We start from the raw sequence: 16,870 nt of genomic DNA, 5'->3' as shown, positions 1-16,870 counted from the left end.
TTTTAATTTTTAAGAGTGTAATGAGCACCTACTTCAGTCACTTCACTTCCTACTTAGCTGCACTCCTATGGACTTCATCATCCCCTCCTATTTTTTTCCTCCTTGGTGACAGCAAAAAGTTTGTTAAGTCATTTTTAAGTCATGTCCAAGTCTTTGTGACCCCATTTGGGATTTTCTTAGCAAAGATACTGGAGTGGTTTGCAATTTCCTTCTCCAATTCATTTTACATATTAGGAAACTGAGTCAAACAGGCTTAAGTGACTTGCAGGAAGTCACATACCTAGTAAGTGTTTGAGGCTGGATTTGAACTCATAAAGATGAGTATTCCTTAACTCTAAGCCCACCATTCTTTCCATGGCACCATTTGACTTCAGTTATTTCTTGGGAGTAGTGGAGGAAGGAAGGGGGAGTAGAAAAAGCTTTTTGTGCCAGGGTTTAATTTGTTAGCCTGTGTTAGATATACAAAAAAAAAAAAAAAAAAAGAAAGAAAGAAAGAAAGAAAAGAAAACAGTACCAATCAAACATCAATACTTCATAGGAAAATAAATTCAGAATGGAATTCAGAGAGCAATTTTGTCATTATGTTAGATTTATTATATATTTTTTGAAAACTATATAATAGTTCATAGTTTCATTTGTAATCATATGATCTTTTTCTGTTCCTAGACATCTAAGTAGTACAGTGGATAGAACACTATTTTTTGGAGTCAAGAAGATGTGAGATCAAATCTAGCTTCAGACACATACTAGCTCTGGGACCCTAAGCAGTCACTTAAACTCTGTCAGCCTCAATTTCCTCAAATGTAAAATGGAATGATAGTGCTTACTTATCATCATTGTAAAGATAAACATATATATTTTAAAGCCCTTAGCTTTAAACTGCCTGGAACACAGGAGACTTAATAACTGCTTAGTTCTTTCCTTCCTTAATCTTTGTGATTATCATTTATTACTACTGTTTGAACCTAGATTTATGTGGTTAGAAAATTATCTAACCCAAAAAGCTAATTGTAGAGGATAGGCTGACTTTAGATATGCTCCAGGAAAGCTGAATAGCTGGAAGGAATCCTTAGATCCTACTTAGTTTTTGTTTTGAGTCCTCTCAGGTCTTGTTTTTGGTCCACCCAAAACTTAAGTTTTTGGTTCCTCAAGTTAGATTGACTTATTTGCTGATACTCATCTCAAATTGCCTACATGAGACCAATCAGATAAATATTTTGTCTAAATCCTATATGTTATGACCTCAAAAAAGAATTGAGGAATAAACTATCCTTTCTTCTTTCCTTCACTTTCTTCCTTCCTTCCTCCACCTCTCTCTCTGTCCTTTTTTTTATCTCTTTGTCTCTCTCTCCGAGCCCTCCAGTTTCCTTGTCTGTAAATAGGATTATATTCATTGCACCACATTTATTTCATAGAATTGCCATGGGAATTGTATTTTGTAAATCACAGAAGTGTAATACTATGACTATGAGCTGTCATTGAAGAATTTGCATCATCTATAACTTTTGATTACAATTCTTGGTATTTTTCACTGCAATGTACTATATCGAGCAATGGATGAAGCTCCTAGGCATATATGGAGACAGTCTCTGGCTTTCATTGCCCGTATGATTCTAGAGTCCTTTGTAGGATGTATGTACTTTATATCCTTCTTGGCTATATTATTCCTCAGTAAATGAGAGAGAAGTATTTGGCTTCTTTGAATTTGGATTCTTAAAAACAAACAAACAAACAAACAAAAACAAACAAAAAACACTAATAAAAATCCCTTTCCTTCTTGGAAAATGGAAAAAGTAGATTTCTTGACTAGGGCTGGAACCCCCTTGATAGGCATTTCTTTTCACACTGTACCATAATGCAGTTCAGTATGCTTTGGTCTGGCCTTGTCTTTCAATAGATGCTGATCTTTATCACAGAGCCATAACAAAACTCTTCTGAGGTCTGAAAGGAAGAGAGCAATAGAGTTAAGTGGAGTTAGCCTACATTCAGAAGATCCCTAAAATGAAGAGCAAGTTACTTTCTGGGATATCACCTTAAGAAATTTTGGTTCTTGGTTGTCAGAAGCACATATTGGGGAATATATATATATATGGGTCAATAACTGGCCTAAGTTTGGTAAAGCTCACTGCCATGTCAGCCATATAAGAATGAACTTTTCACCCACAAAAAACACCACAATTGACCTATTGGGAGAGAAATTAAAATCCACCGTATCAGCAAAAGGAATAGTCAAACTGATAAAGTTATAGTTTTACTGTTTTTCCAAATTTTGAAGTGTTATGGAGAGTTAATATGTCATCTTTTCAAGATTCCTAGAGTCAAGTCAAGTCAACAAGCATTTATTAAGTATCAACTAGATGCCAGGCAACTAAATGATACAATAGATGGAACACTGGGCTTGGATTTAGGAAGACCTGATTTTAAATCTGTTCCCAGGCACTTACTGGCAGTATGATCCTGGACAAGTCACTTTACTTCTATTTGCCTTAATCCACTGGAGAAAGAAATGGCAAACCATTTCTTGCCAGCAAGACATCATAGCTAGTACTATCCATAGTCACAAAAAGCTAGACTTAGCTGAATGACTGAACAACTTCAATAAATATGGCAGCCACTGTGCTAAACCCTAGGGATACAGAGAAAGGAAAGAGACAATTCCGGCTTTCACAGAGCTCATAATATAATATACAAAAAGCCATGTTAAAATATATAAATCTATATGTGTGTGTTTGCCTTCCTTCTTTCCCTTCCTCCATCCTTTCTTCTTTTCTTCCTCCTTCCTTCTTTCCCTCCTTTCTTTTTCCTTCTTCCCTCCTTTCTCCAATATTTATTAGTACAGATCCCTTGTGGATACAATTTATGCTAGAAAGTCTCTAAGTTCCTTCCAATCCAATAAATATTTACTTTTGTTATACATCCTTCATTTTTGAAGAGGACCAGTGATATCACAGGACAATGTCTTGACTTGCACATCAATTAGATTTGAGTGAGACAGAATTGTAAAAAGTCATCAGCCTTACTTTCTCCTCTACAGTCATTGAAGAGGCAACACAAAAGTCAAGACAATTGATGGCTGCAATGTAATGGATGACCTTGGTGTAGTCAATATCTGTCCAAACCCTAACTGCTCCAAAGTATCTGCTTTGGGTACCTTCATGGCTATTGAAAGAAATTGTTCTCATTTGCCCATTCTGCTAGGGGCAGTCTTCACATATTTGAGATAGATGTTCACCAACTCTACGAATGGTTTGAAGTCTATCAGTTACTCTCAATCTGGTTTAGCTCATTTGCCCAGATGGTTTTACTGGGGTGTGGCAGCTGCACATGCTACAGCTTCTTGGAGGTGCAAGTTGAATGACAGGTAGACACCACAGGTAAAAGAGTAGCCTAGAAAAGGATTTCACAAATCCTCACTCCAGAAGTGCTAGTTTTCCCTGAAATGCTTATTGCTTGAATATGCATGATGAGAGTAGAAAACAGAATTCTTTGTTAAAGCTAAGGATCTTAATTTTACTTTATCTCTTCAACAATTATTCGAGGTAGAACCAGAGGTTTAAATTTAATCTCCACCATTCATTACTTGTGGGTCCTTAGAAACAAGATCTTTAACCTCCTTAGACCTCAGTTTCCTCATTTGTAAAATGAAGGGATTGAAATAAATAATCTCTGGCCTCTAAGTTCTCTTCCACAATCATGGGTGTTTTATCCTTTAGAGCCATCACCCTATAATCTTTTAATATCAAGTTCTCCATATCCCTACCTATTTTTGACTTTCTGGTTATTATAGATACTTGCATTAGAAAATGACCAAGGACCTTCAAAGTTTTGTTTTGAGTCTGTCTATTTAACAATTCTTGATAATATTGTGCTATTCTATTAAGATTTCAGTAGTTTCTAACTGGTCCAGTGTTTCTAGGGCCTGGAGCCAGGAAGACCTAAATTCATATCTGGCCTCAGATACTTACTTACTAGCTGTGTGATCCTGGATAAGCCAGTTAACCCTGTTTGCCTCAGTTTTCCCATCTATAAAATGAACTAGAGAAGAAAATGACAAACCATTCCAATATCTTTGCCAAGAAAACCCCAAAAAGGGTCATGAAGAGTCAGATATGACTAAACAAAAACCCCTGTTTTTAAAATTATTTTAATTTAGGGGGAAGGGAAGGCAAAATGACTCATTTTGTTTATCTCTTGGTAGAATAATAGATTTTAGGGAAATGAAATGAATTTACATTAATATGTATGAATTGAGGCAGCTATTGTTGCAAAACTGTTTTCTGCTCTAAAACAGTGATAATAGCTTCAATTGCCTTCAAATCTGGCATGGAGTTTAGAACGGTGTAATGTCAACTTTAGTGTTTCAGATTGGTTAGGGGAAAAGGTATAGGACTGTAGCAAGAAAGATACTAATTACATATGATCTGACTAGACTAGAGATAATTAAAGGACTTATAGAGGCACAGGTCTTCTGTTCATTCTCTTTGTTCCTTTCCTATTGAACAGAGCCAAAGCAGCAGCTGGGTGCCTTCTCTTCCTGATGGGAGGGACAACAGTTATCATCAATGCATATCTGATAATCAGACATAGTCTATGTTTATATTGTATATGTTTTTGTGTCTATCTCTATCTCTTTCTATTTTAGTCTTTGTTTTTCTGTCTCCGTTTTGTCACTGTTTTCTCTCTCTCTCTCACTCTTTCTCTTTCTCTCTCTCACTCTCTCCTTTCTATCTCTTTTTTTCATTTTTTCCATTTCTCTTGTATGGTTTGGAGCTCAGAATATTCTATCACTCCATTTGAATCAAAGGATCTCAACTTATCTGAACAGAGATCAGCTTTTTCCATTTTATTTACAGGAATGTTTGTGTATGTTTCCTAACTTAAGTGTTATTTTACAGAATTTGATTTTGGCAAGATTTGCCTGTTTTCACTAAGATAGATATTTCCCTCAAATACATGCATTTGCTAAGCTTTCTTAAATATTTTTCTCTCTCTCTCAAGTAAAATTGACCATTATTTAGTGGGATGCAACCTATTGTTCACTAATTAAAACTCCCCAATGGGAATACCATTTTTTTAAAAATTGAGTTTCAAATTTACTCTTTTCCTTCTGCCCCTTCTTCACCATTTGAGAAGGCCAGCAATATTTGGGTACAGCATTTGAAAGAGCATAGTATCTTTGACAATAAATCTAGATCTTCTACCAGGATTAGGGCTCCATGTAGCCAATCAAATAATGTTTTACTTTCAAATAGTGTAACTTAACCCTGAACAGAGTGAAAATCGAAGAATCTTTGTCCAAGGAGTCATAATCTGAGACAATCTTCTGCAGTTTGGTTGGCACCTGATTCCTGGCCCCACATACTTTGAGACCAAGAGAGACATGGAAAGAAACAAAAAGGAACAGTTTGGGCAAGAGCAGAAGAAACTGAAATAAGAAAATAGAAACAAAAACAAGGACAGAAAGAAATCTTGCTTTGTGGATAATAGCAATTTGCTTTGTTAAAGAGAATAGGGGGGCAGCTAGGTGGTGCAGTAGATAGAGCACCAGCCCTGAATTCAGGAGGATCTGAGTTCAAATCTGGTCTCAGACACTTAACACTTCCTAGTTGTGTGACTCTGGGCAAGTCACTTAACCCCAGCCTCAAAAATAAATAAATAAATAAAAATAAAAAAGAGAATAGCTCTAGGCTTACTAAAGAGAATAGACCTGATATGATCTCCTTCTTTACCTCCGGTTCTTGAATCCTTCAAAACTCAGTTCCAGCTACATCTCTTAGGAGAATCCTCTCTTAATTTCCTTCTAGTTGATGCTAATCTCTCCCCCACTTCCAATATTCTGTATTTATTTTGTATACTTGTATGTGTGGATGAGAGGCAATTTATTCTAAGGCTAATGACCTGGCCCCAAAGAAAATTAGATGTTCTGGGTTAATTTCCCCAGCTCTGGTCTATACTTGCTATATGATTCCAAGGAGATACCAAACATCCAAACCCTCTGTATAATTCTTTAAAACTCAAATTATAGAGAATGGGCTGCCCTGCATTAATAGTGACAGTTTTCTTAGCTAAGGAGTTCTCTGTTAAAATGAGATCACAGATCTATTCTCTAGTCCCATCTCTATATGTGTAACACTATTTCCCGCAGTAATATAAGCTTCTTGAAGTCAGAAATTCTTTTCATATTTATTTTGGTATCCTAAGAATCTAGTACAATATCTGGCATATAATAGGTGCTCAGTAAATGTCTATTAGAATACATTCTTTGTGATTTTAAGTCCTAAATTATCTCAGTCATGCCTGTAAAAGTAAGAAGACTGCTAATGAAATAAAATGCATATTTTTATCAAGAAAAAGAAGATGGCAAAAATATTAAGACAAATAATAGAAGATTCAGGATAAACATTGTGTTCTCAATGAGAATTAAAAGATCAACCTAGCTATCCACTCTGGGGAAAAACAAAACAAACAACAACAACAAAAATGAATGGAAAAGATCTTGTTCAGATCATGTAAGGCAATTAGATAGACAGCCTGCCAAGTTAGTTTCTTGGTCAATATATCTCAGACTGGCCCTGCAAATGGATGATGAATATAGCCCAGACTGATAATAGAAAGCAGATTTGGGACATAAGGCCAAATTTGGGAAATCACATAGTGTTTTCTAAGGTCCCAAGCTTCTCTGTCTCTGTGTCTCTGTCTCTATGTCTCTCTCTGTGTCTCTGTCTCTCTCTCTTTTCCTCTGTCTCTTTGTCTCTCTGTGTTTCTCTGTTTCTATCTCTGTCTGTCTCTGTCTTTTCTCTCTCTCTCTCTCTTTCTCTCTCTCTCTCTCTCTCTCTCTCTCTCTCTCTCTCTCTCTCACACACACACACACACACACACACACACACACACACACACACACACACACACACAAACACACACACATACACACTTTACCAGTTCAACCCTATCTATTTTTCAGGCTCTTTATTTTTTTTTTCAGAAATATCAAAACATGGGGCAGCTAGATGGCACATTGGATAGAGTGCTAATCCTGAAGTCAGAAGGATCTGAGTTCAAATTTGGCCTTAGACATTTTACATTTCCTAGCTTTGTGACCCTGGGCAAGTCACTTAACTCTATTTGCCTCAGGGGGAAAAAAAAGAAAGAAAGAGAAAGAAAGAAAGAAAGAAAGAAAGAAAGAAAGAAAGAAAGAAAGAAAGAAAGAAAGAAAGAAAGAAAGAAAGAAAGAAAGAAAGAAAGAAAGGAAGGAAGGAAGGAAGGAAGGAAGGAAGGAAGGAAGGAAGGAAGGAAGGAAGGAAGGAAGGAAGGAAGGAAGGAAGGAAGGAAGGAAGGAAGGAAGGAAGGAAGGAAGGAAGGAAGGAAGAAAGAAAGAAAGAAAGAAAGAAAGAAAGAAAGAAAGAAAGAAAGAAAGAAAGAAAGAAAGAAAGAAAGAAAGAAAGAAAGAAAGAAAGAAAGAAAGAAAGAAATATCAAAACTTGTAGAAATAAAAGGCAATTTAAGATACCTTCTGGTTCTAAGTAGGCTATAGCACTTTTCCATTCCACCCCCACCTCCCACTGCAAAAATTCATGTAGGGAACTGCTTGAATAACCTTCTTCCCACAGAGAGTTGCCTAGAGCACTGAGTGAATTGTTTAGTCATATAGTATCATCTGTGCAATTTGAACTCAGGTCTTCCTGGTTTTGAAGCTGGTTTTCTACCCACAATGCATCTCATACCCTAATATTAAAAGAATAATTGATGTTAGCTGTTTTCAGTCATGTCTAACTCTGTCTTTTTTTTTTTTTTTTTTTTCATTTTCTTGGCAAAAATACTGTAGTGCTTTGCCATTTCCTTCTCTAGTTCATTTTGCAGATAAGAAAACCAAGGCAAATAGGGTTAAGTGAATTGCCTAAGGTCACACAGCTAGTAAGTACCTAAAACTATATTTGACTCAGGTCTTCTTGCTCTAAGTCCGGCACTTTTTCCACTGGACCACCTAGCTATCCTAAAAGAATAGTAGCCGATATTTACATAGCAGTTTAAGAGATAGAAAATACTTTATATACACTATCTCATTTGATTACACTATGACTGCTTCCATAATATTATTTAACTATTTCATCTTCTGCTATTCTTTTTTCCTTTGGCTTTCAATCTGTCCTAATGTCAGAGTTTTCTCCTTATGTGGCCAAAATATTTAAGTTTCAACTATTTGTCTTTCCAGGGAATATCCTGGAATAATTCCTCTAAGTATTGATTGATTTGTCTTCCTTGATGTTCACAGGGCTCTCAGAAGTCTCCAGCACTGCAAATTGAAAAAAATTGATTCTATGGTGTTCAGCTTTCCTTATAATCCAACTCTCAAAGCCACATATTAGTACTGGAAAAAAAATATCTCTGATTATATGGACTTCTGTTGACAAAATTATGTCTCTACTTCCTAGTATGCTGTTCAGATTTACCATAGCTTTCCTTCCAAGGAGCACTGACTGCAGTGATCCTGAAGCTCTTTTGAGAATATAAAATAGAGGGAGAAGAAACAGAAGTAGTCTGAGGACTTCCATTCAAATTCCAATTGTATTCTTTACTATGTAACCTTGGGCAGCTTTTGCTTTCTGGGCCTTGATTTTTCAATCTGCAAACTTCAGGATTAGCTGACCTGTAATATCTCTTTCAGCTTCAAATTCTATAGTGCTAAGGTAATAACTTCTCCTTTTAAAAGATTATGAGTATGTTTTCTACTTATATAAAGCTATCTCCTCTTTCAACCAGTTTTTCTACACATACAGTTGTTGAGATCTTCAAAATTCTTCTCTCTGCAAAAGAGAGAAATTAAATTATTAACATGCCATAATTTGGGGGCTATTTTACAAACAGAAAACTTTTGATTTGGGAGTTCTTACACTTGTACTGAGTTCCCACAGAGAGAAAAGCTAAATTCATTTTGGAAATGGGGCAAATTTTTTATTTTCTAACTGCAATATTTATTTGACCTTCAGTTGAGAGAGAAATTAGACACAAATCAAATGTCAAACTGGCTGATAAAAAACAGGAAGGATTAGTGTTGACGCAGAGACCTGACCCCAGATTTCTGTGCAACCAACACAAAATGTACTGTCTATCCTGGAATCACCCTAGGCACAAAAGCAATAAGACCTCTAGGTAAAGATCTGGGATTCACAGTGCTTAGGGACATTTTCAAGCCTAATCAGACTGACAGCTCAGCCAGCTTTCAGGACAATGTTTATTTACTCATTTTTGGCAGATGAGTAAGAAAGATAGGACCCAGATGAGATTGGTCCAAATGGGTTCTGGCTCCAGACATAGTCAAGCAGTACAATGTCAAACAAAAACTTCCTATCCTCCCTTATATTTTGGTCTACCCTGGCACAGACATGAAATGACCTCAGATAGCAGTGAGAGATAATAAGGAATATATCTTTGGGGAAATGTGACCCTTTGCTACTAGCAGGCTATAAAAATATAAGTAACAATGGAACATATGAAAATAAAAGCTTAGGTTTACCAAACGCTATGTTTCCTACATGCTTTAACAATTCCATTTGCCCAGAAATGAATAGAAAACAAATTGTTATGGTGTGCCATTTAGGGCCTTCTATGTTATCAGCTGATTGTTCACAGTGCTAAAAATATAGAACCTTCTAGCTGTACTTTCTGTACAGCATTATTAATTGTTATTACTAATAATGTAATAAATGCCAATGATGTTTTGAGCCCAACATAGAATATCTTATTCAATTTATTCATGTTGTAAATGAACATTGTTCTGTTTCTAAATTCTAACCCTTTAGACTTTTTGAAATATACTTGACACATATCTTTTTGCATTTTGAATATCAGTTTCATTTAGAGAAGCAGTATGATGACCTTGATATAATAAAAATAAAGGATTTGAAGGCAGAGTTCAAATACTACTTTTTATATTTTCACATTTAAATGTGTCCATGGGCAAGTCCCATCATATCTCTATGACTCCATTTACACATCTGTAAAATAGGTCTAATAATACCAAGACTTTACTCACAAGAGGTATTATAAATCTCAAATGAGATGACTTATAGAAAAACAGTTTGCAAACTTGAAAATGCTATGTAAATGTCAGTTTAAAAAACTATCAGCATGTAGACCTATGCTTGGAACATAAAAGTGCTTATAAAATGCAAATGATTGATTTATTTGTTAGTCCTACCTAGTTAGCATCAAAAAGTCATATTTTTTATTTGCTCACATATTTTGTGTCTCAATTTGTATCTCTGGCTGTGTCGTATAAATTCTAACTTCAGCCTTTGCAAATCTTAAAGCCCTGTAAAAATGCCTATTATTTCATTCAAGGCTTTTTTAGATTTTCCTCTCAATTTTTATATTAATGTAGTTGTCTTATGCATGAATTTTCTCATCAATGAGAAAGCTTTACAATATAATTAATGTTGGAAGAAAAAATTCTATGGAATAATTTCTGAGAATTTCAGCAAGCAAAAATTTGGTTGTGATATAATTTAAAAGATTTTGGGAAGCCCTCTAACCCAAAATCTATTTTTACTACCTGTGGTTGGTTGATGTTTGGAATTTCCCTAGTTGCTCATTGTAATGTTCTCTCTAAAATGTAATGTTCTCTGTTAAGGTTTTCTTGGGATCTTTGGGAGCAGCCTTCGTTTCAGTTCAGTAATCACCACACTAGTAGCCGAGGGTTAAAGTCCAAATCCTTTATTATCTCTTTCAAAGTCTTATCTCCTTCACTTGGGGCTCAGCTAGTTTTCTGGAAGCCTTACTGAGTCTTGGTTTCAGTGGAGAAGATTAGGAGGAGAGCCTGCCATCAAGATGGGGTGAGATGGGATGAATCTGTCTGAGACCAAGGATTTGTGCTCCAGCCTTCAGCCTCTAGCCTTCTGTCTGCTTGTCTCTGAATCTCTCTGGTTGAAATTTCTAGCATATGTGCTACACACTGAATACAAACCAATCATTATATCACTAGGAAACCATTATTTATTTTAGGATTAAACTAGATTTAACCATTGTCTCCTCAATTTCACTTAGTACCTTGTTTCAAGTTCTGGCCCATAACATCTCCTTGTAAGATAAAATCAATCATACTGAACCATGCTAAATTAGATAACTATTGTCTCTATCAATTCCACTGACTTAGTACCTTGTAAGAATCCTTTGTTTCAAGTTAAGAGTTATGGCCCATAGCAGCTCATCAATCAATTCTTTGGGTTGAAAGAAGGTAGTGTCCTATGGTAGTAAGATCACCATGATCACATTACCAGGTGGTACAATAATCACTTTCTCCAGACCTCTCCAACAAAAAGTAAAAATAAATAAATAAAAAAAAGCAAACAAACAAACCCTTAAAAATTGAAAAGGAAGTAGTTTTCAAATCAGTAGTACTGAGACAAAAATACTACCCAAAATAAAAGCCTTAAATTTTAAATATTTAATGCTCCCACAAACTGACATATTCCTAGCTTAATCTGTGTACTGGATATTACTAGCACCATTAGCATTGACTTAAATATTCAACTGTGGGAACCCCTTTTTGGTTACCCCACAGCAATGGTCCATCCTATAACCTGTCACACTCCATAGGTGGTAGAAGCTATTGATTCTACCCAATTACATGAAAATAAGGGACTTCAAGATGTCAGAAGGGGAAAAGTAACCTGCTAATTGAAGATGTCATACATGTATAGCTGTCTAGGTGAAAATGAGCTGCTCTGACTAAAAGAAAAAGAACTGGAAGGAAATGTAGCTGAATTGCTACAGAATCTATGGAATTTACTATGAGTAGGACGTCACAGCCCTCAGTCCTAGGTGTCTCAGGACTCCTTTGGATCAAAGGAAAATTCCATGATGCAGCATTAAGAACAGTGACTGGTCAAAAATTGGAAGGGAAAAAAATCAGACAAGTCACCAGGAAAACAAATAAACAAACAAAACCCCATAAACTGAAAATCTAAGAAAGAAAGACTAGGTAAAAAGCCTAGCTTCCAAGCAGATAAACCAATACTGAAAGGTTTACAGAAAGGTAGGGGGGGAGGAGGAAGAGGGGAGGGAAAAATAAAATCAAAACAAAAAAAGTCCATGACATATTGAATGTATTGAATACTATGGAAGAAAATGACCCAAAGATCCCCAAATGAAAATGAAATTCCACAGACTCCCTAGACATAATGGAATAAACAAGGTAAGCCAGTTTGAATCTCCCAAATGATTCCACAGAAATTTGTTCAGAAATAAAAGCAATCAAAGAAGAGTTAATAAAGACAAACAACAGACAATTAAGAACTCAGAATGCAGACTCCTTCCAACATAGTAGAGACTATGCAAAACACATTGAAAGATTCCAAAGTCAAAAATAAAGAGAAAGGGAGAAAGAAGCATGTAAGAAGAAAAGGAAAAGATATAAAGATTGAAAAAAAAAAAAATCCTTCCTAGCTGTGTGACCCTGGGCAAATCACTTAACCCCCAGCCTCCAAAAAAAAAAAAAAAAAAAAAAAAAAAAAAAAAAAAGATTGAAAAAAATGTATGAATTTTACACAAGTAAAGTGACTGATCTTGAAAATAAGGTACACAGAGAAAGACCTCAGATTTCCCAGTAGAATATGACAAATTAAAACAACAACAAACAAAAGCCTAAATATGATAATTTAGGAAATACTGAATTTCTGAATACAGGCAACAGTGTAATAAAGGATCAAATTCACTGATTACTGTCAAAGAAAAACCTCAGTTCAGCAGGAAGGAAAATGGAAGCTTGAAAAATAGATATGTTAATCAGAAAACTTAGAAAGACTTGTGTAAGGATGATTGTATTGAAGACAAATCTTATCCTCAATTGCTATTATTGTGGAATTCCTTGGCTCCTCCTTTGGAAACCATTTGTATAAACAATAAATTCTACAGGAGCACTGAACTCAGAGCAGCAATCATGAGTTGTGATGGAAATTTTTCATCAAGGAGAAAAAGGGTTTAATCAATGTTTGTCAAATAAATGGACAAAAGGAGGCAAGATGAATTTTGAAGGGTAAATAGCTTATAGACAAGGCGAAAGGAGAAGAGAAGGTATATTTTCTGGTCCTTTTCTGTTTTATTTCCTCATTAACTAATTGTAAAATTGGCATTCCTAAATTTTGTTTGACCATAAAAGATTGATTTGGTGCCCCAAAATGGAGTCTGAACCTTGAAATCAAATATTGATATGAGTTTTGAATTTAAACTAGGGCTAGGAAATAGAGACCTTTTGAAAATATTAAGTCTTAAGATGCTGTGATTGCTTTGAACTCTTATATTGAGTGGTTGTTTCATGGAAGTTTTCAATTCTAGAGTAAATCTAAAGCATACTTAATCAGCAGACCCATCATTGATGGTCTTGCTACTCTTGGAAATAGAATTATTTAAACCTCTAGGAAAATCAGCCAAGCCTTTCTTCTTAATTCTTTCTCCTTTTATTTCTATTTCAGTTTGTAAGATGATAAATTCAAATAGTCTCTATAGAGGATGAGACACTCTAAATGTTTGCAGATGAAATTGTATTTACAGTATCAAGTCCCAGAATTTTACAAAGCCTCAATGATATATAAATAATGATATATAATGATATATAAAATTCACTTTAAAGAATTACTCTAGGCTAAGAAAGAAGTTTGACATAGAGCAAAGGTAGTAAGATATGGAGTCAGAAAGTTCTTAATTTAAATACCAATTTAAATACCAGTTTTTCATTTTACTCATCATCATCACAGACTTTGTTTCCTCATTTATAACCTAGAGATAATAGTGTTATAAAAATTAAAGATAGTGTATGTGGAATTATTTGCAAGCCTGAAAGTACCACATAAATATTAGAGATTAAAAACCAAGTGGATAAAGAATGCCTGTTTTTTGAGATACCACTACACACCTCTCAGACTGGCTAAGATGACAGGAAAAGAAGTGAGGAATGTTGGAGGGAATGTGGGAAAACTGGGACACTGATACATTGTTGCTGGAATTGTGAATGGAATCCAATCATTCTGTAGAGCAATTTGGAACTATACTCAAAAAGTTATCAAACTGTGCATATCTTTTGACACAGCAGTATTTCTGCTGGGCTTATATCCCAAAAAAGATCTTAAAGAAGGGAAAGGGACCCACATATGCAAAAATGTTTGAGGCAGCCCTTTTTGTAGTAGCTAGAAAACGGAAACTGAATGGATGCACATCAATGGAAAAATGGCTGAATAAATTGTGGTATATGAATGTTATGGAATACTATTGTTCTGTAAGAAATGATCAACAGGATGATTTCAGAGAAGCTTGGAGAGACTTACATGAATTGATGCTAAGAGAACTAGGAGATCATTATACACATGACAACATATAATTTCCAAAATTATATGATGATCAATTCTGATGGACATGGTTCTCTTCAACGATGAGGTGATTCAAACCAGTTCCAATTGTTCAGTAATGAAAAGTCACCTACAGCCAGAGGGAGAACTATAGGAAATGAGTGTGGACCACAACATAGCATTCCCACTCTTTCTGTTATTGTTTGCTTACATTTTTGTTTTACTTCTCAGTTTTTTTTCTTTCTTTCTAGATCCGATTTTTCTTGTATAGCAAGATAACTGTATAAATATGTATACATATATTGGATTTAACATATACTTTAACATATTTAACATGTATTGGACTACCTGCCATCTAAGGCAGGGAGTAGGGGGAAGGAGAGGATGATTTGAAACAGAAGGCTTTGCAAGGGTCAATGATGAAAAATCACCCATGTATATATTCTGTAAATAAAAAACTATAATAATAATTTTTAAAGCACCTGTTTTGTAGAGATTATGATTTATACTTGAAGGAACAGTCTACAAATCTGATTCATCAGTACATATATTTTGCATAGAAACTATAAGTAGTCAACAAATAAGAGGAAAGACAATTGGCTGGATAGTATTTGGAAAAGTTTCCTGTGCTCCTAATGACATCAAATTTTTCCCTGAAACAAAATAATACTTAAAAAAAAATCAGTATTCTTTGGATGGTACCATATGATTATGAATTATTTAATACAAAATATCTGAGGAATCTAATGTGTGCCCCTAAAGAACAAAAGAAATACAGGTGGGTGTTAATAGACTGACTGAAGTACATTACAAATTATGAGTTATGTGCTTATAGGGGAATTTAAATCATGAAAAATGTATGATGAGGAAAGGAGACATTCAACAAGATGAGATAATGGAGGTATAGCCTATGTACTCCACTGGTCACCAGATGAGATCAAGAGATCAAGAGGAAGCCCTCTACCACATTAGGTCAACTCCCTATGGAAGATGCATGGGTGGAAATGGATAAGAGCCATGTGAGATGAGAAGGCATGGAAGGGATGTGACCTATATATGTGGAGGGAGTGCCCAAATTGATGAGAACAATGATTCATTGATGTTTTGAGGTAATTTACAAGTTTAGGAGCAATGACCTACATATTTGCTAATAAAAAGCCATTGCATAAAAAAATATATGTCAGAAAAATAAAAAATAAGTTGCTGAATAATTTTTAGATATGTTGCTATAGAATTTTAGGTAGCATTTTATTTTAAATGTTTGAACTAAAGCTTATTAACAGCATTTTTCTTTAGTTGTTTTTTTGTTTTTTAATCTTTGTACTACAATTCAATGACATAGGTATTAGGACTGTATTTGTCCTAATATTTTCTGCCTTAACTTTTGAATAATTTGTGTATTAGTAGTATTGTTATTTAAAAGTTTGATAGAATTGTCCTGTAAATTCTTCTAGATCAAAAAAAATTTTGTGCTAGCTCCTTTTTTAAATTTTTAAAAAATTGGTTAAAATATTTTTAGTGTTCCCTTTTGAATGTTTTGTATTTGCATCTTGTATTTATAACAATTTTCATTTCTTTTAAACAGAAATTGTAATGTCTGGGCTAGCTTTCTGGAGGATCTTTGGACAAGCCTTGGGCTTTAGGTGGAGAAGTGATGAAGGCAGATATGATGAATTTACTCTAGACTATTTTCACCTTTATGCTTTGTTGCCACCACAAGGTCAAAGATGGAGATCAGAGTCTGAAAGTCTCCAGTCTTCTTTGTGTTTGGGGCTGAGAGATCCTTCTGTGTCTGAGACTTCCTTAAATACCTCAATACGATTACATCATTTGCAACACACTGAGGATGTGTAATCATTACATCACCATATCACATTAAGTATGTTTAGAGAACCATTATCTCACACTGAGTAGGTGCTTAACTATAAGCACCCTGCTGTCCTTGATTCAAGTACACCTTTTCAGAGTTATGATCCTCTACATAACTGTGCAGATAAGTTCTTTTAAAAAGTCCTTTTGTTTAATCTATTCTGATTTTAGTTTGACCATTTAAAATTTTTAATGTATTTTTCTTCTTTTTCTTTTTAATCAATTTAATGCTAAAGACTTGTCAATTTTGCGATACTTAAAAGAATGAGTCTTTATGCTTTTCAATTGTATTTCTTTCTAATTTAAATGTTTTTCAGATTAGTTCATTTATTTCATAGTTACAAGATTATATATTCAATTCACTAATTCTCTATTCATCTTTTTAAAAAATGTGTCAATTAATTATTTGTTGAAACCTATATATAGGGGTTGGTGATACAAACACAAAGAATGAAACAATCCATATAAGCAATCCAATCTTCTAACAAATTCACATACACGTATACAAACACAAACACATACATATACATACAGGCTTTTTTTCAGGGATATATTTTTTTCCTCTGTTGACAGTTTTAACTGCATGAAAGAATTTTGATAAGTTATCTCATAATTATCATTCTCTTCTACATATGTATTTATTGTTTCAATTATTTCCATCAAGA

The 16,870-nt window shown here is 34.6% G+C and overlaps 1 long non-coding RNA gene across 1 annotated transcript in view; it reads right to left on the bottom strand.

Moving 5' to 3' along the window:
* Nucleotides 1-1,430: 1,430 nt before the first annotated feature.
* Nucleotides 1,431-16,870, bottom strand: part of LOC141553313 (uncharacterized) — a 33,119-nt gene continuing 17,679 nt past the window's right edge. The window contains exons 3-4 of the long non-coding RNA XR_012485391.1: nt 8,582-8,801; nt 1,431-1,941 (exon numbers count right to left, since the gene is read on the bottom strand). This is a non-coding gene — a long non-coding RNA (uncharacterized LOC141553313). The remainder of the gene's footprint in view (nt 1,942-8,581; nt 8,802-16,870) is intronic.

The sequence above is a fragment of the Sminthopsis crassicaudata genome, chromosome 2 (genome assembly GCF_048593235.1).
Source record: "Sminthopsis crassicaudata isolate SCR6 chromosome 2, ASM4859323v1, whole genome shotgun sequence".
In the NCBI taxonomy this organism is placed as follows: domain Eukaryota; kingdom Metazoa; phylum Chordata; class Mammalia; order Dasyuromorphia; family Dasyuridae; genus Sminthopsis; species Sminthopsis crassicaudata.
The sequence above is the reverse complement of the archived record's forward strand: the minus strand, read 5'-3'. Positions and strand labels throughout refer to the sequence as shown.